General features: G+C 47.2%; 1 protein-coding gene across 1 annotated transcript in view; it reads right to left on the bottom strand.

The window, feature by feature from the left end:
- Nucleotides 1-15,498, bottom strand: part of Ifrd1 (interferon related developmental regulator 1) — a 43,765-nt gene extending 28,267 nt beyond the window's left edge. Inside the window, exon 1 of the mRNA XM_048415437.3 lies at nt 15,240-15,498. The gene's annotated coding sequence lies outside the window, so the exon portion shown is untranslated. The remainder of the gene's footprint in view (nt 1-15,239) is intronic.
- Nucleotides 15,499-22,638: the final 7,140 nt, after the last annotated feature.

Here is a 22,638-nt window from a genome sequence, read left to right as displayed (position 1 = left end):
ACCCTTGCCTCTGGTCTCTGGGTGATGGATGATGCGGCTTGGCGACCACACACTGGATCCGCTGCCTTAAGCTTTTATTCACCATTAAGACATCTTATTTGATCAGACACTCCCATTTCTCTCTCTCTCTCTCTCTCTCTCTCTCTCTCTTTCTCTCTCTCTCTCTCTCACACACACACACACACACACACACACACACACACGTACACACACACACAATTTCTTCTGTCTTCGTTTTGCATTGGTAAATTCCAACTCAGTGTGCGCTCTCTGAATTGTCCAATGAAACATTGTTCCTTAAAGATGCTACCCAGCCAGAAGAAAATAGGTGCTTAACATGACAGTTTCATGACATAGGATGTGAAACTGCAGACAGCCTCCGGCTAATGATGGTAACCACGTTGTCAGACCCATGTTTCTCAGAGGAACACTGGCTGGTTTAATGAGGGAACAATATCCAGGCTCTCTCTGCTTCAGCCATGACTCACTGTTCTGGGGAACTTCACCTTCTCTGAGAATAAGCCCTGGAGTGACTTGTGACTTGACAGTCACATGAGAGCTATAAAGACCTCAGAGACACTCTGGACCAGTCGGAGGTGACATGTTGGATCTGATTTTGAGGAAGCTCTGTGGGAAGGCAATGCTGCTGCTGTCACTCACTAAAATCCAAAGTGAACGATTGTCAGTGTGGTATCTGTGTGTCCACCGTTACCCAGCCTACCAAAAGCGTCTTATAATGGGAGCACAACAGCCTCTCAGGGAAGCCAGGTCAAGTTGGTATGTGTAACTCCTCAGAAGTTGTTAAATAAAACAGGATGAATCAAACAGAGAGACTGCCGTGGTGTGTCGCAGGCTATCTACCCACCATCCAAAACACTTGGGACCAGGAGTATTCTGAAATCCGGGTTTTCAGATTTGGCAAGTTTGCACAAATTTTACTGCCGGGACTGTCTGAAATGCATATTGCTCCAGAATCCAAAGGTCTGGGGTTTGGGGCTTTGGGATTCTCAGCCTGTACCCATTATGCTTTGGGAATCATGTCTGGGCCAATACCACTTCAGTTTCTAGCTATATGGACAGTGTTAAGTTTTGACTTTTGATAAGCATTTTGATTGTTTTCAATCATTCTGTAACATAGTAGGAGCATGTATGCTAGGTCCAAAACATCCCTGAGGTGGTTTGAATGAGACTAGCTCCATAGGTTTGTGTATGTGAATGCTTGGTCATCAAGAAGTGGCACCACTTGAGGGGGTTAAGAAGTATGACCTCACTAGGTAGGTGTGGCCTTGCTGGAAGAAGTGTGTCTCGGGGTAGCGGAGAGGGATGGAGGTTTCAAAACCCCAAGCCAGACTCAGTGTCTCTGTCTTCCTGCTGCCTGCCAGTTCAGAAGTAGAACTCTCAACTCCTTCTCCAGTACCATGTCTGCCTGCTGCCCTTCTCCCCACCATGGCGATAATGGACTAAACCCTATGAAACCGTAAGCAAGCTCCAAATAATGTTTTCTTTTATAAGAGTTGCTGTGGTCGTGGTATCTCTTCACAACCATAGAACAGTGACCCAGACAACCCCCAAAAGAAATTTAGCTGGTATATGAAGTCACTGAATTTATATGTAAGAATATTGCATAGTTGTGTTTAAGCTATTTTATTTTATCCCAGATCACACTTTAAATAATTTTTACTTAAATAAATGATATTATAGTTTCTTGATTATAGTGAACATGAGATTACAATCCAACTCTCTAGTATTTTCACTGATTAAAATACTTTGAACAGAGCAAAACACGGATTCATATGCTAAAACAGTTTAACATCTCTGAAATTAACACCTCTGAAATTAAAATACAGTGTAATGTAATACCCATTATCCCACTCAATAAATATTATATAATGAATGTATTCGTGGAGCAAAACAAGAGCAACAACAATAAGATTAAGGAGTAAAATAATCTTAGCTTCCATCTATTGTGTTCCCACTGGATAATGAGTCATTTCTACTTGAAAGTGATACCCTGTAGATCTAGGCAATAAAGCCCTTTCCCTTGGCCTCAGTTTTCAACAACTCCTCAATGTTAAATCCCTCCTTGACCCCCAGACAGACTGTTTATTCTCTCTGGGCAGCCTCAGGCTCTTCTGCTCAATATTTTATTCAGTTTTACTTGCTGCTGGCCATGAGTTCCCACAGCCAAGGCCTGCCAACAATTCCTCCTAGCCACCACATCAGGCAAGGTCAATCACGGGGCAGTGGTGTGGGGCCTACAGCTAAGCGGAGGAGCATACAGATGTAGCCTTGCCAGCTACTAGCTCTGTGACCTTGGGGGAGTTATTTAACCTCTCATGATCTGATTTCTAAATTTAAAAATTGGAGATAACAATGCTGAATGCATGGGACTTGTGAAAGCATTGAAAATGAGCCGTGGTGGAAAGGGGCAGCAAGATGTGGGTTCCTTATGAACAGCCAGCACTGTTTTTCAGAAGGAACATTCCTTTTGAATACGTCCTTTCTCTCAGGTTCAGCTTCCTACCTGTCCTATTCACTGTTGTGATAATAGCATCTAACATAGCCTGCCACAAGACGGATAACTGTGGAATGAATCAAGTCACAGACACAATTCCTTATAAGAATTTTTTAAAAAAAGACAAAGAACCACTTACAGTTACAATGCCTAGTGTCTTAGCTAAGTTTTCTATTGCTGCAACAAAACACCATGACCAAAAAGCAAGTTGGGGAGGAAAGGGTTTATTTGGATTACACTTCAGCATTGCTGCTCATCCCTGAATGAAGTCAGGACAGGAAGTGAAACAGGGCAGGATCCTGGAGGTAGGAGCTGATGCAGAAGCCATGGAGGGGTGCTGCTTACTGGCTTCCTCAGCCCACTTTATTATAGAACCCAAGACCACCAGTCCAGGAATAGAACAACTCACAGTAGGCTGGGCCCTCCCACATTGGTCATTAACTGAGAAAATGATTTACAGCTGGATCTCTGGGAGGCATTTCCTCAACTGAGGCTCCTTCCTCTGATGACTCTAGCCAAGTCAAGTGTCAAGTTGACACACAAAACCCAGCCAATATACAACAACAATAGTATACAACAACAGGAGGGGGGAGTCAAGGTCCAGAGGTCAACTCTGGCATCAACCATCCACCTTGTTCTATTAAGACTGGGATTCTCACTGCAACCTGGAGATTGACAATTAGGCTAGACTGAATGGCTAGCAAGCCCCAGGGTGCTGCCTCTATCTCTGCCTCCCCAGTGCTGGGATTATGACCACACACTCCCACACTGTCCAGTGAGGACCGAACTCAGGTCCTCATAGTTACATGGCAAATACTACTGACTATCTCCCTAGCCCTGAAACACCTGAAAAAAATTGAAATGATGATATGTATGTGTGTCTCTGTGTAGTCATGCGCACGAGAGTACAGGGGCCCAGGAGATCAGAGGCATCCGAATCCTTGGAGTTACGGGCTTTTGTTAGCTACCCGACATGGGTTCTAAGGCCTGAGCTTGGTTCCCCTGCAAGAGCAGTTCACACTCCAACAGCTAATTTTCTGATGGGCCAAATGAATGGATGCAATGAAGTAAAATGTAAAAAGCCTCGTGGCATTCGCTCCCCTATAATTACAGAGGGCAGCAGAGGGCATGGCTGGTGGTTGCCTCGATGACTAAGATCTTCTAGTATCGACCTGTGCTCGTGTTCCCAACACGGCTATTATAGGCAGCGAGAGTCACTCGCCAGTTTAGTAAATATTTATGGCGTGCTTAGGATGGAGGGCGTTCCAGAAGAGATACAATACTTGTGAACATCAGCATCCCTGGGAGGGACAGAACAAAGGATGTTGTTTTTTAAGGCTCACAGCCTCAGATGGGTGGAGTTTTCACCCCAAAAGACCATAAGGAGTAGGTAGCTCCGTTCTTTTCTCTGTTTCAGATCTCACTGTCAGAGCGGTGACTTTTCTGACTCTGCCACTGAGGCAGAGTGGGTAATCCCCTTTGGTTGTTGGTGCAGATGGCACAGAAAAAAACCACGTGGGGAGGTTGTGGACTCTGAAGTGAACGCTGCACAAAGCAGGTGTCTCTGGAACCTCCCCACACAACCTCACAAATGTGCGTGGTTTTTGTTTTTCTGTACTAGCTCTAAAGATAAATTGTAATTACTAAAAGCAAACAGGTTGTGGAGGTCAGGACAAGGGAGTTGCCTCATGCCCTGGATGCTCTCCTCCCGCTGTTACAACACAGGGCAAGCAGCAAGGGAAGGGGAGGACAGGCCACAGAGGGTAGCCCAGCAAGAACTGATTGCACCTCTTTTGTAACCCAGATCCAGGTGATCTCACGTACAGCATGCTAAGCAGATGTGTGTCCTTCCTACTCCACCTCACGTGGGCTGATAGCCCCCACGAGTAGCCCTGGAACCCATTAGTCAAAGAGGAAGGCACCGGACCTGGTGGTTTGCTGAGTTAACAACCTGGATCTCGCTGCCATACTTTATACGCTGAGATCCATCAGTCTGGATCCAAAATAGACAATAGTACAACGGTTACAAGGATACTCTGCATCTTCCTTCCCTCGTCCCGAGTCAGGGAAGCCGTGCCCATCGCTGGCCAGCCAAGCCTCATGCTTGCTCAGCTCCCTTCGTGTCCTCCAGGCCACTAACGACGGAGACAGATTGCTGCTGGCCACAGCAGGGAGCAGAGGACGCGGGAGTAGAAGAGCAAGCTGCCGCTGGAGAAATAATGAGCAGAGAATGTCTGAGGATCAAGGGCGCCGGCAAAGGGGCGGGAGGGAAGGCCAAAGAAGGATGGGAAGAGACAGTGGCAGGAAGGAAAGACGAACCTAACAAATTCCACCCACCTCAGTCGAACGCCTAGCTGACCCAGCTCTGAGGAACGGTCCCTCCTCCCTCTCTGGCTTGTGAGGAACAGCTGTATCAATTGGCTGAACAGCTGAGTGCTGGCTTGCACATAGCCAGAAACAGGGAAAAATCTTTTTTTTTAAATTTTAACTTTAATTTTTTGAGAATTTCATACATGGGTATACTGTATTTACATCATTTCCACCCCCTCCTTTTCAATGCCTCCCTGTTTTCCACCGCACCCTGACTCGAATTGACACAGAATGACTTCTGTGATTATTGTTGTTATACACACACACACACACACACACACACACACACACACACACATATAAATTGATGCCATGAACACTCCATAGTATGGTTAGGGGTAAGGTTCTTATTGTAGATAGGAGAAAACAGCCAGATGCATCTGGAAGTATCCAGAGCAGAGAGAGAAAGAAATATTCTAAACATGGCCAGCAGATAGCCAGGATTGTGGAAAACAGCCGCAGGAGATAGAGACTAGAATAGAGAATACTGAACAGAGACAGACAGACAGACAGACAGACAGACAGACACACACACACACACACACACACACACACACACGGGGGGGTGCCTGGGAGGAGGGAGAGAAACAAGGCTATGAGAATGAGCCACTATGGGGAGGAAACGTGAGCTAGAAGGAGTGTAGGGTAGGGGACAAGGTGAGAAGAGCTAGGCTAGGATGTTATAACTTGGAAATGTGCAACAGATACTTGTGCTGAAGGAGCCTGGAGGCCAGCAAGAGCTGGGATACCTAGAAGGCACCACGGCAGTCATAGGTCAGAGCTGAGGGAAACACCTCCTTTGGCTAGGTGAAAACCCAGTTTCACAAGTCCCTGGAAATACTGACTTTTAACTAAACACCAGAAATTCCCCTCTAGTCCAGACTGACCTCATTAGACTACCTTTTGAAGTCTGGGGAACAGAGTTTATCTTGAACCTAACAACACACACACACACACACACACACACACACACACACACACACAACCTACTGAGTCCAGTTGACATTACCGGTATGTTCATGAGCTTAGGGCCGACTCCTTAGGACTGGAAAGCCTATATCAGTGGGCACATCACTGGAGGGAACTACTTCCCCTCAGCAGTCTCAGAGCCTGTGGTTCTTTGACCAAAAGCTGGGAAAATCTTATTCAGGCCCCACACTGTGTGAGCAGTTAGGGCTGGTGGAGGAAGGGGAGGTAAGAAGTACAGGGGGAAAAGGTTTGCTGGTCTCTGGTATCTTTGCAGTTCCCTTTATGTAAAATACCTTCTCCTTTGTCCCCTCCCACTTAACCAACCATCAGTAGCAGGACAGAGACAAAGCCAAAACCAGGACGAAAAGTGCCCAGGCCTGAATGTGTATAGAGTGCACAAGGCTTTGGTGCTCATTCTGGATTGACCAGATGGTATACAATTTTGCTCTTCTCTGTAGTTTTCTTAGGGGAGCAAAGGACAGAGTTCACGTTATGTGTGACTGGAAGGAAGCTTGGTGTCCCACTAAGTTCTTCTCCCTGCATGCTTCTGAAAATCAAGGACTAGGCAAGCGTTCCACACTTCGACCCTAACATGGAGTTCACGCCTGCTCAGCCCTTACAAGCGCCTGGCTCTGACTCCTACTCACATCCCCCAGGCTCTGCCAGGCTTCTCTTTGTGCCTTACTCCAACTTCAAATGCACGACATCCCCACATCCCCCAAAGCAACACAGACACCTAAAGACCTGGCACAGAGAAGGGACTAAAGCTAGAGAAAGTGTTTTCTCAAAAAAGAAATGGACACACACACACACACACACACACATGCATACACACACGCACATGCATACACACACACACATGCATACACACGTGTGGCCCCAGCCTCAGCTGTGCTGGTCAGGGCTGCAGAAGACAAGTCTTCATGCTTTCCTGATGGGAATGTCCTCTCTGTGTTTGGACTTTTGGGGTCTTTCGTTGCTGTTTTTTTGGTTATAAAATATTGGGTCTCATGTAGCCTAAACTCGCCTTGAACTCCCTAAGTAGTTGAGGATGTCTCTGAACTCTTGATTCTCCCGCTCCCAACTCGCAGTTGTGAGGGCTCTAAGAGTGACTTGGGACACCCTGCCTGGTTGGAAATGACTTTCTCTTTTATGAGGAATGATGATGGTTATTCCCCTGAGCGCTCTAATCGGGACAAGTCCCTGGGGCTTGGTTGGTCCCACCAGTCACACCGCACCTCTGATTTCTACCAAGTGACAAGTTACAGGTATGGAAGTATGAAGAAGAAAAATCTTGTGTGAGCCATTACCACCCACCGCATGAGGTGACACAGGAGTGTCTCACAGAGAAGTGTGTCCTCACTTTATTTTACCTTTTTTCATTGGGTTTGGTTTTTTTGTTTTGTTTTTTTTGTTGTTGTTGTTGTTGTTTTTGGTTTGGTTTGTTTCTTGTTTGTTTGCTTCTCTGTAGCTTTGGAGCCTGTCCTAGAACTCTCTTTGTGGACAAAGCTGGCCTCGAACTCACAGAGATCCATCTGCCTCAGCCTCCCGAATGCTGGAATTAAAGGCGTGCCCCACCACCGCCCGGCTGCTTTATTTTGTTTCTGTAGAATGTTGCCTGTGATAGAAAACTGAAGGATAGCAACAGACAGCTTAAGAGGGCTCCATCTTTTGAAGCACAAGGCTGAACAGCATGTTCTTCCTCAGACCATGGCAGGCCTGCCTCAGCCCTAAAGTAAGAACGCAGAGAGAGTGTCTGGTTTATTGCGATGGCTGAGATAATAAATTGATACGGCAAGCCCCATTTTAGAGATCTTGGATGAGGACCTATCGAAGCTGATGGGTGCTATGAGTAGGAAAAGCTCAGGAAGCGAAATTAGATTTGTCATACATGGCACAGCAGCTGCTCAGAAAACTGAAGAACCCTCAGAAGTAATTTCCCAGGGGACAATGCAGCGGGCCACAGTGATGGGAGATGGGGCCAGATCAACCCTGGGACTGCAGGCCACAACCAGCTATATTCCAGATAAAGGGACCATTGAATGATGAACGTTCAAAGGTTAATCTTCTAAAATGTTAATTGCCTTTGACTCAGCATCATCAAATGGAATTCTGAAGCGTGACCACATGTTAAATGTACCCCTGCAGAAATCACAGATATTGCTGAATGACTGCTGGGGACTTCACGGAAAATGACAGGCAAACAAGACAGTCAGACGAAAGCATTCTGCTAGCAGATAGGTCTCAGAGGACTGACAGACAGTTATCTTTCTGAAACTATAAGCATCTGCTGAGAAATTAATTTTAGATAAAGGAGGTGTGATAGTTTAAATGTAATTGAACCCCATAATCTCATGGGGAGTGGCACTTTTAGGAGGCATGGCTTTGTTGGAGTGGGAATGACCTTGTTAGAGGAAGTGCATCACTGTGGGGGCGGGCTTTGAGGTTTCCTTTGCTCAGGATTCTGTCCAGTGTCTCAGTTGTCCTGTTGCCTGAAAGATGTAGGACTCTCAGCTACTACTCCAGCACCACGTCTGCCTGCGTGCACCCTTGCTCCTCACCATGACAATAATGGATTGAACCTTTGAAACTGTAAGTGAGCCACCCCAATTAAATGCTCACTTTATAAGAGTTGCCACAATCATGGTTTCTCTTCACAGCATTGGAAACCCTAGGACAGGAGACAAAGGGCAGCTCCTAGGTTGGCCTGTCAGGTTGATGACAAAGGTGTTGAGCTTGGGGCTGACACCATAGCAGCTGCTGGGGAGATGATCAGGTGCTGGTAATGGATGAGTGGGGCGTGGATTTGGCAGGAGTGCCGCGAGCTAACGTTAGGCCTATCTTCTGCCGCGATCCTGGCCACAGCGAGTTCATATGTTCCAGGGTAAGAGCGTGAGGATTAGAAATGTTAGGTAGGAGGAACAGAGATAATAAAGAAACACAGAGACACAGGATAGTACCAGGAGGGCAACTCAGTGGATGCCGAATGCTGAATTCTGAGGTCTGAGTTTGCCTGTATTTATTTTTCTTATGCTTTAATAACCTCATTCAAAAAGGGGGGCAAAGGCAAAAGGCTGCTTTAGCATGATACAAAGGACAACCAGGACAGTTATTTGCTCCAGTATTTGAAACATCAAGTCATTAATTCTTGAGAAAAGCATTTGATGTTTGGAGTAGTGGACCCACCCTAAACCAAGTATCCTATAGGCAGCCACGCCCTAAGTCAAACCTCCTATTTCAAAAGAAGGAGTAGAAGGATGCTTGAATTCTCTGACCTTTGGTCAGGGTGAAGTGGATCCCCATCAATGAGCCATCTTAATGTCCAAAACACCAAGTAACCACACCCTAGGATAACTTGTTTGTAGCCACACCTGTTGTCAACAACTTTGAAAGAGCAAAGATAAGCTCAAACTCTCTGGCCTTCAGATGAGGTGAAATAGATTCAGTTTTGGGTTCCCACAAAGGACTGGAGCCAGGTTTTGTGTTTGCAGTTAGTATCAGCCGAAGTAGGGTTGGGGCCACTTTAAGAGAAAGAATATGAATTTTAAAAGACAAAATTCCCAGGGCCTCTTTTCCTCCATTGCTCTTGAATAGGTCCCTGCAAGCCTGTCAGCATTAAGTCTTTAAACCTTTCCAGTGAATTGTCTCATGGGTATGTCAGTGTAAGGTTTCAAACCTGGAATGAATGGTTGGTGTAATGGCCTGTCTTGTCCCTTTAAGAGACAAGCCACACCCATCCACCTCCCCCCCCCCCAAAGAGGTAGCTTCTACTAAGGCTCCTCTCCTCCCCTCTCTCTTTCTGTTTTTCTTTTTCTCTCTGCCTCTCTCTCCTCGACCCTTCTCCCTCGCTTTCCCCTTTCCCCTTCCCTTCCATAACCCACTAAATAAATACCCACTTTCTCTGTGTGGCATGCCTATCCTCCTTTGTCTCTCACCTGCTGCGTGGCTCCCTGCCTGGGACCCGCTGGCCCTCATGGCCTGCTTCTGTGCCCCTCAGGGAACCAAAGCATTTTATTTTTACCGTAATAGCTGGGGTGCCTATTTAACTTATCAAAGTGGACACTGGCCACCAGGTTCTCCCCATCTCTTAATCCCTGTCTGTAACAAGGTCCTTCTGGCTGGCATACCCCACCCCCACCCAGAACTCTCCAGCTCAGAAGCCTGAGCTGCTCTTCCCTATATAATCCAACCATTTAGGTTACCCACTCTCTTTGTGCCTTTGGGCCTCCTGACTGCTGCACTGGTTCCCTCTCTCCTCTCTCTCTCTTCCCTTCCCCCTCCCACATGGCCCAGCCCAGATGTCCCAGCTTCTACCTATGGTCTCCCTTTTATCCCAATTAACTTTCTCCTCCACCATACCTAGGAACAATCATGTCACTTCTTCTTTCCTTCTTTTAAAAAAATTGATTCAGTATGATTTTCTCACTACTGTGGCGACATGCTTAACAAAGACAATTTAAGGAATGAAAACTATTCTCAAGGTTTAAAAGGGAATCCATAATGGGGTGTTATAAAATGGTGTGAGAGAGACCTTGGTGGGCCAAGGGACCTCACGGCAGGTGAGGGACAGACAGGCCAGGCAGGCAGAGTTTAGATGGAAGTTTTATTGAGATGGGGGAGGAGAGAAAGAGAAATACAAAGAAAGAAAAAGGCAGAGGAAGAGGCAAGGACCAGCCTGCCTCTTCAGAAGAGCAGTGGGAAAGAGAGCGGGGGTGGAGTGGAGGGTGGGGGTAGAGCTTGTCTTTTAAGGGGACCTTTTGCACCTGCCCAGTGACATAGCAGCCATAGGAGCCTAAGTTGACCAGGGTACTGTCTGGGTGCATCCTGCCAGGTGACAGGGGTCAGCATAATGCCTAAATCCTAATGGGGGAGTGTAAGAAAACTGGATACATTATGTCCACAGTCCGGAGTCAGTTCACTTTGTACTTATTTATTAACTGTCTGGGCACCCAGCCCATGGGCTGGTGACACCTACATTCAGGATGAACCTTCCCTCTTCAGTTAAAACAGTTAATCTAGGTGAGATTTAACTTACTCAGAGCTAGATCTTCTAGATGATTCGGAACCCAGTCAATGTGACAATGAAGGTTAGCCATCACAGCAGCCACAGCAAACACACCAGGGCTGCTGCCCTCTCTAGCTGGAACCAGGCCAGAAGCCCAGGAGTGATCCTTGATCCTTCCACTCATTTCCTCTTAGCCACTGAACTGTTTTATTTCCTTAGCATTTCTCAGACCCCTTCTTTCTCCTTTCTTACTGCTAGGACCAGAGATCTGACCATCACTACCTCTTCCCTGCTCCATTCCTAAAACCCTCCAAACTGGTGCATTTTCCATCCTTACAGCATCTTAGAATTTTGTTCTTCTCCATTCTAGTGCTTAGAACACTCTGTTTGCAGGTAGACCTGACTATATGACACTCCCTGTAAGAAAGCCTCCTCAGGGCCCCAAGTGCCCTGGACCTCCCCCTGGACCTTAAACCTGTGGCTCTTGGGACCTGGCTGTAACCTTTGTACACTGCTCAAAAGTCCTTTGTTTATTCTCTGAAAGTTCTCACATCGAAGCTTCTGGTTCCTGATTTGAAATTATTCTCCTTTCACCAAAGCTCTCCTCTTCCCCAACTTCCTTCATAATGCTCAGCTTTTCTGGTGTGGTGGCTAAGGTTATGTTGATGGCTAACTTTATGTTTAAAAGTTCAAAGTATCTGTGCTTAAGAGAACTACACAGAGATATTAGACCTGCAAAAGTTAAGTGCTGTTAAGGGTTACATTTTTTCACAGCTGTTTCTGCTTGTGTCAACAAGCTTACTTTACATAAGATGACCTTCTGTTTGCACAAGAACAAATTGTAACTTTGTGTTCTTTGCCTTTATAAACCCCTAACTGAGGTGGCAGTTCCGAATTCTGGAATCTCAAGTCTCCAGTATAAACCTGGGGTCAGTATCTGAGTAATAAAATCTTTGTTAATGTTTATTGATAGTCAGACTGGTGAATCTCTGAACAAGTCCAGACCCAGAAAACAAGAAGCCTTCTCCAACACCCACCTATCTCTCCTCAAGCCAGTGCTTTCTCTGTAACCACACAGGCAACACTCCACTCAGGCACCCAAGACTACAGCAGTAGTTTGAAAGAATAGCCTCCAAAAGGTGTGGCTCTATTAGGTGTGGCTTTGTTGCAATAGGTATGGCCTGGCTGGAGGAAGTATGTCACCGTGGGGGTGGGCCTTGAGGTCTCATTTATGCTCAAGCTACACCTAGTGTCCTACATCACTTCCTGTTGCCTGCTGATCAAGACGTAGCACTCTCAGCTCCAGCACCGTGTCTGCCTGCACACCACCAGGTCCCACCATGATGGAAATGAGCTGAATCTCTGAAAGTATATGTCACCCCCAATTAAATGTTTTCCTGTAGAAGAGTTGCCGTGGTCATGGTGTCTCTTCCCAGCAATAGAAACCCTGACAAGACCCCACATTAAACGGCGTTATCTATAAACGCTTTTCCCTCTCCTTTCTCACCTGCGGACTCCCAGCACCTGGGAGCCACATCGGATTATTCTGTATTCCCAGAATTTAGCAGAATACAGGCTCTCAGCAGATTGTTTTGAATGAATAAAAAATGAATGACCGACTCAGTCACGCATAAGTCATCCTCGGTGACAAAACAGAGAGGGACACAGAGCAGAAAACTCAACCTGGGGTGTCCCCGAGCATATACCAGGTGGAAGAAAATTCATCCTGTGATGTACGTAATGGTCTGTCCTTTCCCTTTAAGAGACAAGCCCCACCCACTTCCCCCCTTCTGCCAAGGCAAGAGAATCTTTCTCCCTCTTCCAGCCCACTATCTCTCTCTCTCTCTCTCTCTCTCTCTCTCTCTCTCTCTCTCTCTCTGCCTAGTCTCTCTTCAGAGGTGGCTGAGGCCTCTTCTCCTCTTCTCTCCCCCCTCCTCCCTCTCCCTCTCTCTGTCTCTCTCTCTCTTCCCTCTTACTAAATAAACTATATCCAAACTCCCTCTGCATGGTGTGCCTGTCTGTCACGGTCTCTCACCTGCCGCAGCCTCTCGTGGGACCTGGCTGCCTCCTCGTGGCCCACTGCACCCCTCTGAGAACTGCAGCGTTTTCGGTCTAGGGTGTCACCGAGCATGTAGTCAGGTGGGAGAAAAGAAGGCACATCAGCGCGGGCACCAAAAATAACTACCAGAAAAGTAAGAGGATCCACAAGAACTGTGTCGTCATCTTTGTTTTTATCTGCCAGCTAAGTTTCAGGAATGGAAGGGTCCCACTGCTGGATAGGCCTTGGAGACAGGCCCTGCTCTTCTCCGTACGCCGGCTCTGCTGCTTTGCCACCAGCGTCAAGGACTGATGTCAAACAGCAGAGAAGACGAGGAGAGGAAAAGCAGCTACCTTCAGGGAAGCCAGAGCCGCCGCAGCTTCCGGACAGATGCACACACCTGGCCTCAAGGGTGTGGTGATGTCTCTACTTGTGCGTGCAGACAGCCAAGTAGAACCTAGAAGAGTTTTACTCACAAAGGAAGAAAGGACAACCAGACGGCTAACGTGAAAGGAGGAGGACGGGAATGTAGGAGAATCGGAACCAGAAGCCAGGGTTCATGGAAGTTATTGGGGAACCAACAAATGAAGATTAAGGCAGGCTGATGCTCCGTCAAGTTTAAGTCTAAGTTAGGGCTGGGATGGGGTGTAGCTTGGTACTAGAGAACTTGCTTAATGAGTCTGGGTTCCATCCTTAGCACTATCCCCAAAATTAAAGACAAGTGAATGGGAGAAATGAGGTAAGGGGAGTGAGGATGAAGACGTTTAGAAATGAACGATGCTTTGCTTTCAATGTGTTGTTCCTGAAGGAAGAATTACTTTTTGCCAACATCAACAGAGAAAGAGTTTGTTTTTGTTTTGTTTTGTTTTTTAATGTTAGAGGCTTAAACCTGATGGTTTTAGTCTTAAAACCAGGATGCCTCTCCTTACTCAGCTGGAAGAAAGGAGAAGGCAATTCAGAGACATTGAGGAGAAAGAAGGCAGGGTTGGGAGTGTGGTGCCCACCAGCTTTCTGGGTCCCTGCTACTTGGGACCCAAGCACCAACGTCTTCCACCCCAACCTGACTATACCCAGCCGGTGCTATCATCTCTGAGCCATTCCTTCCTACTCTCCAAGTGGCATCGTAAAAACCATGTTACATAAGAGAGAGTGTCGGTCTTCAAGGGAGGCTGCCTCCATCACCCTTACTCATTCCTAGTCCAGCACGTCAAGGTCACTGTGTGCGCACCTCCAGCGAAGGAAAGGAAACGGGCAACACAAAGCCTTGGCTGTCAGTGAGTCTGATTCTGAGGCCATGTGGAGAGCTGAGACCCTGCCTTTGCTGCTGTACCCTCATCTCTGAGAGGATGAGACAGGGCACACACTCACGTTCCGCTGAACACCCTCCTGTCTTCTGTGACTGGAAGAATCTAGACCTGGATAACAGATCTGCAGAATCCATCCATGAATAACAGCGCTCACAGAACACATCCATCTTAAAGAGATATAAAAGAATGTAAACATTCCTACTCCTCTAAGTGGCACCTTCCCGACCATCGAGAGCCCCATCCTCTGAGCGACTCCAGTGTTCTACTAAGCTTCCCTCCCAATTCTCCTCCTTACCGCCTCTGGGCCCTGTGTTTGCTTTTAATTTTCTCTAAGTTCTCTTACATAGGATCAAGTTCTGGCTTTTGTTCAATCCAGAGAAGCCATGTATAGTATCTACCAGGTAACCATGGTTCCAGGTCACATGCACAGAGTCTTAGTACGGTGGCTTAGGTCGGCGAGATGGCTCAGTGGTAAAGGTGCTTGCCACCAAGTCTAAGGACCAATTCAGTTCAAGGCCCTGGCCCTAGAGAAAGGACACACTCATGAAGGTAGGCACATGCACACACACAAATATATGTAAGAGTTTTCAAAATCAAAAGGCCCGAGTTAGACTCTTGTCCCTGAACAATGTAACTGTAGTAGGCCACTGGTTTATAGTTATGACATCTCGTGAGAGCATGCCTAAGAGTATTTTAAGTGCTAAAACTATCTTGGGTAACACTGTGCGTCTGGACCAGCCCTAAATTCCTACGCAATGGGACCCCGAGCAAAAGGTTAACTGACCGTCGAACAGCTCTCTCTCCGCTTCTGCAAGCAACGCCAGCTTGCTGCGGATATCCAGAGCTGCCTTTCTGTAAACAGCACCGCTGTAGAGGTCGGGAATGCTTCCCCCTCCTCTGCGTGGGGCAGCCCCGCAAGCTCTACTAAAGACTTACTCAGGCCTCTCGGGAGCTTTGCTTTTCAAGCACCCCATAAAATAACGTCATCACTAAGCCTCCCGTTTCCCATTTGCAAGTAGCCAGGGTGGTTCTTACCTTGTTCTCAGCGTCTGAGATGTACACATTGTGTCCTCGTAAAGTCGTTCACAAAACATTGGCACCCAGGGACCCCCGATCAATGGCAGCTGTTACGGAACAATACTGACAAAATAACCTGACATAGCCAGCTGTTGGCGCAAGGAAAATGGAAAGTACCATCAAATACTGGGATGAGTGGCACACATCCCTTCTGGAACAACCTTTTACTGTACAGACAGAGAATGGACCAGAGCCAGAAGAAGAACAGGGTAGTTTTACTGCAGTCAGCCTAGATAGGGCCTCCTGGGTTTGGCCTTTGTAATAATAGGAAGTGCTGAGTCACCCAGTCCCTGGAGAGGGTGGGGCGGTGGCAGGCCTCCCAGAGAGCTGTCCAGGCCCACTCTATCTACCCTGGTCTCCTGACCCACTTACGGCTGACCTTGTCTTTGTCTCAGCCCTGTTTATGCTCCAATCTCTCACCCACTCATCCAACTGGTTATTCTCTTCCTCTGAGCACGAGGCTCCTACCCCCGTGTCTGAGCTCAACAGGCAGGTGCCCTAAAGGACACCTGGGAATTTCCATCTTCACATTAGAAGAGGCCCTGGGCAGAAAGAAGCTCCAAGTCTTTTTGCTAAGAACCCTGCTTGGGTTCTTAGACGTGATAAATGAAAGGGAGGAGGAGCCAATCAGAGTCCTGTACAAAATGGACACGGAGGCAAGAGAAGCCAAGGGGAGAATGAGATGTGTGTTCCAGAGGACGGAACTCCATCCGTGCCTCTGGGAGGTGCTAGGGTCTAAAGATGTCTAGCCGTGTCTCCTCTGTTACGGGTTATCTCTCTAAGTACCAATCTCAGGGGTTACTTGGCCCTTGCTCCCTCCACTGACGACTCTGACACGGCTTGTCTGCTTCGTAGGCTGCACAGCTCTCTCGCAGACTCGGGTGTCATGAGTTAACAGAGGTGGCTGACACTCTCAGCAGTGACAGCAACATGACTTCTAGCATCTCCAGGAGCCGGAGAACAGGCCTGTGGAAAGACTCCTGCCCTCTCCGTGATAAACTGACCACTCCCAGCACTGTTTCCTCCGAATTCCACTTCCTGTTTCCTCATTTGTGAAACACAGAGTGGTTAGATGTCAGGTGTGAGGACCAAGCCGTCAGAAAGGCCTCTTCTGACCTCACTTTTCTTGCAACCATGACCGCAAACCTGCGACAGGACAGAGCACAGGGGCTTGGTGGTTGAGAAAACAGCAGCCACCACCTCAGCCACTTCCTCTTCCTCTTGGGGACCAATCTCTGAGATTATACTCTTGAAGCAGAGGGAGCTCCCAGCCCCTCCAGTGAGACAGGGATGAGATAGGGAGCCCCCCACACACACACACAGACTTTCTCCATGCTGAGCCCAGGGAGTCACAGTGGCAGCTAAGCGTTTCCTTCCCCCCTCCAAGTCCATCAGTCCAGTTCCTTGAAAGGGGCACTTTCCCAGCACAGAACGGGCTGTGCTCCCCAGAGAATGCTGATACCCCATTCCCTGACAGCGAGATTCCTTTTCTTGTCCCATATTTTTAAAGACTTGCCTGCTGCCCACAAGGTCTTAAAAGTTCTAGCTTTGACCTTGGTGCTGAGACCACTCCCCAGCTTAAGTTCTTGAGTTAATTAAGTTTGAGTTCTCTGTGCTAAGGCCCACTCCTCAGTCTGTAGGCTGCCGTGCTTGGGCAGCCATCCGTCATCTCCTGCCTGTCTGGGAGGAGAACAGATACGGCTTCCTCGGTTCAGCTTAATTATTGTTGCTGTCGTTATTGCGAAGCCAGACAGAATCACGCAAGGAGAATCGAGAATTTTTAACCATCAAAGTGTATAAAGCATTCTTTTATTAACAATTCGGATTATAGAATGACTATAAAGTCATTTTACAAGATATAAAAATCCAGGAACGTTTAACCATCAGCAATAAAAGGCATGATAATTTCAGCATCCGAGAGCAGCAGTTGTCCACGTGTTCCCGCTGGTCTGATCTTACTTCTCTACAACTGATAATGGAAATAGTCTTTAAAGGAATAAGTAGGAGCTCCATTTCATAAAAGATGGGCATCGTCTTAGAGCTTCAGCATGTAGATTTGCTGGTATCTCCAGTGTGGAAAGAGAGGTGTTGGGGGCCAGTGCGGTGACTCAGCAGGTGAAGGTGCTTCTCCTCACGCTCGATGGCCTGAGTCTGGCCCGGGACCCACGTGATGGAAGCAGAGAACAGACTCATAAAAAGGCGTTCTTGAACTCTCTATATACACACACTACACACACACACACACACACACACACATACACACACGCACACACACACACAAGTATGTATGTAGTAAATACATGTGACTTTAGAATAAATGTTCCTAAGATTGAGTAAACCGAGTCCCCGGACAGTGAGTTCATCATTCATCCAAGTGGGCTCCAAATTTGTCTTGTTACCAGAGTACGGCGTTCTGAGGATTTCCATGCTGAGATGTGAGACTCTGCCGAGAGAGTGGATGAGAGGTAGGCACTGCTCCTCGGACTCAGATCTCCCCAGGCTGCCGCTAAAGCTAAGGAAGGAAGATTCTCTGTGTTCAGATTTTATTTGAAAAGAGGTTTATTTCTCCAGGCATTCAAAATACAGAAGCTGACTAGAAGGCAAGGGAGAGATTCCTCTGAAACTCAACAAAGCACCTTGGCTGGAAGTCCACGAAGGAGAGAGGGGAGGGAACCCTTGGCCCTTGGGGTCCCTCTTCAAACACAGCATGAGCCTGGTCACGTGTAGCCGAATGGGGGCTGCCAGCTGCGGATAAAGTCACGGGCGGCCGGGGCCAGGGCTGTTGTCCAGGCGTGAATAAAACATCAGCAAGGACCGAGATGCAGCTGCAGTTCTACTCAAGACATTTGGGCTCAGATAAAAATATGTCGGGCTGTCGCTGTACTCAGTTCACGCCAGCTTTCGCTATTCAAAGACCTAAAGAACAGCGAATCGCCCACGGGCGTCTCCTTCACGCAACGCGTATCTTCTGAGTACCTATGTTCCAGAGGTGTGCGGGCCGTACCCATAGCTCCACAAACAGAACAAAGAATCATTCTGTGTGGAGCTGTTTCGTGGGAGAAGACACAGGAGACCACACATACAACTGAGATGAGCCGTGCATATTCCACACTCTCGTGTGGCTGGGCTAGGAAGAGGGGCTGGAGAGTGGAAATTCAAAATGGAGGAGCAATAGGAGGCCTGCGATACTGTGGTTTGGTATTCTCTTCAAACTTAGATGTTCCCAGTGGCAGTACTGGCTCTTTTCCTACTCCACTTTATTACTCACCTCTAAATTTCCAAGCACCAACACTGATCGATATATTTAACGAAATGTCACTTCAAGATCTGTCTGTCTCTCCATTTTCTTTTTGCTGTCACTTCTGGGAAGCCACTTTTAATCATTTCCAAAGCTTATTCTTTCCGGGATTTTGATATTGGCATGAGTCAAATAAACTTGCTTAAAAAAACAAAACAACCCCCCCCCCCAAAAAAAAACCCAACCAAATGCCAAGTCACCACCAACCAAAACCTGGTTAATTTCGCAGTTTGCACTGCACATGACTTTCACACAGGGTGGAAAAGCAAGTGAGCACCTGGTGCACGCCTCTAATCCCAGCATTCAGGAGGCACAGCCAATGCCTTCTTGCTCAGATTAGCTCCCATTTGCAAAGAAGGGCAGCCGCGGCGGTATTACGTCAGGAGGTACAGGCAAATCTGATTTCGTTATTGAGTTCCTAACTGAACTCGCTGAGGTCGTGCCTGGCATTTCCTTACCAGCGGTGGTACAGCCCGCTTGCCACAGCCTCCCCAGCGTAGAGCATCAGCAAACAGTTCTGCCTATTAGAGATGTTCAAGATAGCTTTTAATTCACTGTCCTAGAAACATAATCAGGATTAACCAGCTTTTCAGATATTTAAGGGTCATGGTTTCTTGAGAATGGGTTTCTTTGGGTAGCCCTGGGTGTAGACCAGGAGCTGCCTGCCATTGCCTCCCAGGTGCTGGGAGTAAAGGCGTGCACCGTCATACCTGGTTAGGACCACCCTTTAAATTATGCGTTTCTTCTCCGAACAACCACTTCACATCTTTGGCCCTTTCCACTGCTTTTTCAGCGAGTTCCTGAACATTCTCACGTATAATTAGATCTCTATACACAGCAGCCCCTCGTCTAGTCACGCAGCCTATTTTGCGTGTTACCACTGGAATCAGACTCCTCTTTGTGTGGGTTTTGCACTTTTTTTTTTTCTGTTCTAGCGGAGCAGAACCCCAGCAGGATGCAGCTGAAGTCAGCCAGAGGAAAGCGCACCACCAAGATGACTAGCCTTATTTTAATCTTATTCCTACAAACCGCAAGGCCCCTATGCATTACACTGCCTTCTCCATTGTCTCCAGCTCCCCAGGCTCCGCTTTGGCTGTTCCCGTCCTCACTTAGAGGGGCAGAACAAAGAAACCAGAAAACCCACAGAGCACCTGCTGTTTCCCATATCCTGATAATTACAACCACCTGAACTGAAACCTCTCCAGCATGCCCACCCTCTGGAAAAGTTATAAGACTACTGCCAGGGATAGAGACTAAAAATAAACAAACAAACAAACAAACAAACAAACATGTATTATTAGAATACGTAGGAGATAGAATAATAACACATCATTAATACTCCACTGGGGATTGATTCCAGGGCCCCAGAGACCATCAAACGTTTTGGATGCTCAACTTCCTCATGTAAAATGGTAAAATTTGTAGACAACCGGCACATGGCCTCTCATCTGAGTGTGGGGCTGTGCTCAGTTCAGTCCCTCCACTTGCTCCGCAGAGAAAGGATGGCCTCACCGCCTTATGTGTGATGGGTCTTGACCACTGCGCATGCGCTAGAGATGCCTGACAATTTCAGAGCAAATAGGGATATTCTCCCACAGGAAGACAGGGGACATGGGAGACCCTAGTTCCGCGGGCTGTGATCTTGTTCGTAGTCACTTGATGGTGCTGCTGATGAATAAGATCAAAGAGATACAACACAAAGCAATTAAGATCCAAGGCAGAACAACAATACAGGCGCACCGGCTGACAAGTCTCTTAATGAAATAGAGCCTCTGATTACAGATGTCTTGATAGGAATTGGGGGTCTACAGATTGTCATTCCTGGTATACACATTGTCAAGGAGGCATTTGCTAAAAGGACCCCAAACAAGCAGGATGGACGGTATATGTCTGATCGACATGTTCTCAGAGAGGTTTCAATTTAATCAGCGGGGGCGAGAAAATATTTACCTGTCCAAGGAAACATGTCCTTGGACATGTTTGTAATAGGGTTGTGTAGGTAGGTGTCTCTGCAAAAACAAGTTACACAACCAGTATGAATGTGTGCCTTTAAAAGTGTATTTAGAAACTCCATGTCTAAATCAGAAATGAACCCCTGTTGGCGTCGCAATGGATAATTTTTATTAAAAAAACTTCTCTAAATGGTGCACATATTTCCTTATAGATCCTTAAATGCCTCACAAAAGCATGGAACTCCTTCAGAATAATGAAACCCGATATTTTGAGAAACACTTTTATTTGAAGACTCTACAGAAATAGTGCCCCTGGAAGCTTAATAAACGTCTGTAGCAGAGATTTATTATATAATTCTCAAAAATAACTTTTTGTAATGAATGTGAAGCACACCGTGACATCCATGGAAGAGACTCATGTTCAAGACAAATGTGTCATTCAAAGGTAGGTGGGAAAGAGAGAGGAAGTGTCCTTCAGCAGGCAGAGGGCAAGGGTAGGGATGGAGTCAGGGAACCCCTGAAGCCGGCGGCCAGGGCTGCTCCCTCCAGCACCCATTGGCGCTTCCCGCCCTCCATCCCCCATTGCTGGAAGAACACTTGCAGATCTGATGGGGGTCCCAGCCCACAGACTTCAGACACAGCTGGAGGGGTTGTGGCACGGCTCGTCCATGTGTTGAAAATGTGCTCTTTGGGTGAACATAGCTTAGAGTGGGGCCCTTGCCTACCATAGCATACATGAGGACCCGTGCGTGAGCCCTGGAACCACTGGGAGGGGGCTTGTAGTATAGTTAGTTTGAGGTAGCAACAGGGTGGGGAATTAGCTGGGTGAAAGACCTGGGATTCTGGCTCTCAAATAGCCATCCATGATCTGGGTAAAATCTTCAACCTCAGTTTGATTTTTATTTGCTTGTTGTGTTAGGGGTGTACTTAGAGCCTTGTGTGTGCTAGGAATGTACCTAGAGCCTTGTGTGTGCTAGGAATGTATCTAGAACATTGTGTGTGCTAGACACATGCCTAGAGCCTTGTGTGTGCTAGGCATGGACCTAGAGCCTTGTGTGTGCTAGGCATGTGCTAAACCACCCAACTATACCTCCAGCCCACATTTTCAAGTGTAAAAAAAAAAAGGTTTGTCACTAGGTGACCCCCAAGATTCCAACCTACTCACAGATCCTATAATTCTATTCCTTTTGACCCCATCTCAACGTTTGCTATCTCAGATAACACATGGGCTCATGGAAATAAGGATAGGAAGCTAGTCTTTCACCAAAACCTGGGTGATTTAGGAAAGGACGCCTACATGACTCTAATGGGTCTCTCCAGTAGGAATCTCTGACTTGAAGATACAAGGAAATTAATTTCCTTCTATTTCTTTTAGGTGGACGGTTTGGGCACCCTTCAGCCTGCTTCGGGCTGGAATGTATATCACTTGTACACAACCTTAGGTTTTATGAACTTGATCCCTTGGGGCTTCTCAAAAACAAACAAACAAGAATGGCCAAATTTGAACACTTCTTCAGAGACTAGTGTATAGGGGTGTCACCCACGACCACATTTTAGACTGCAGCAGCAGAGATGAACAGGATAATCAGTCACCGAGACCTCCACTCGAAGGAGCAAGAAGTTTAGAACCAGGCCCTTCCGGGAGTGGCCATGGCAAAATAGTCATCACTGGCAGAGTTAGGAGGACGTGGCTATATAGTGACTGCCAGGTGTAGGCAGCTCAGCCCCAAAGAAAAGTAAGAAGTCCAGGGTAAGCAGAAGGGATGAGCGGGCAGCCTTCGGTAGGCAGAAAGGGATGGACAGACACACGGAACTTTCCTCTTATGTCCATCCTAGCTCAGGCATGGTTCCGCTCAAGGGAGCCTAGCACTGCTGTTCAGGAAATAAAGCTAAGTCTTTATTTTCAGTGCCGGTCTTGTCTTCCAAATGATCTCATATAAACAAATAAGAGCAGTGTTTCTCTGCTGATTCAGAACAGTGACCAGGCCCAACCCCAGCTGTGGCACACGGAGGGAAATGCAAAATAAGCATAATGAAACACAGCTGTGGGTGAAATAGATGATCAGCGCTGTTTTCATATCACTGCCTTGAAGTCGGCTACGGTGAG

The sequence above is a fragment of the Myodes glareolus genome, chromosome 11 (genome assembly GCF_982192425.1).
Source record: "Myodes glareolus chromosome 11, mMyoGla1.1, whole genome shotgun sequence".
Taxonomy (NCBI): Eukaryota; Metazoa; Chordata; class Mammalia; order Rodentia; family Cricetidae; genus Myodes; species Myodes glareolus.
Note: the sequence above shows the minus strand (reverse complement) of the source record. Positions and strands in the feature narration are given on the sequence as shown.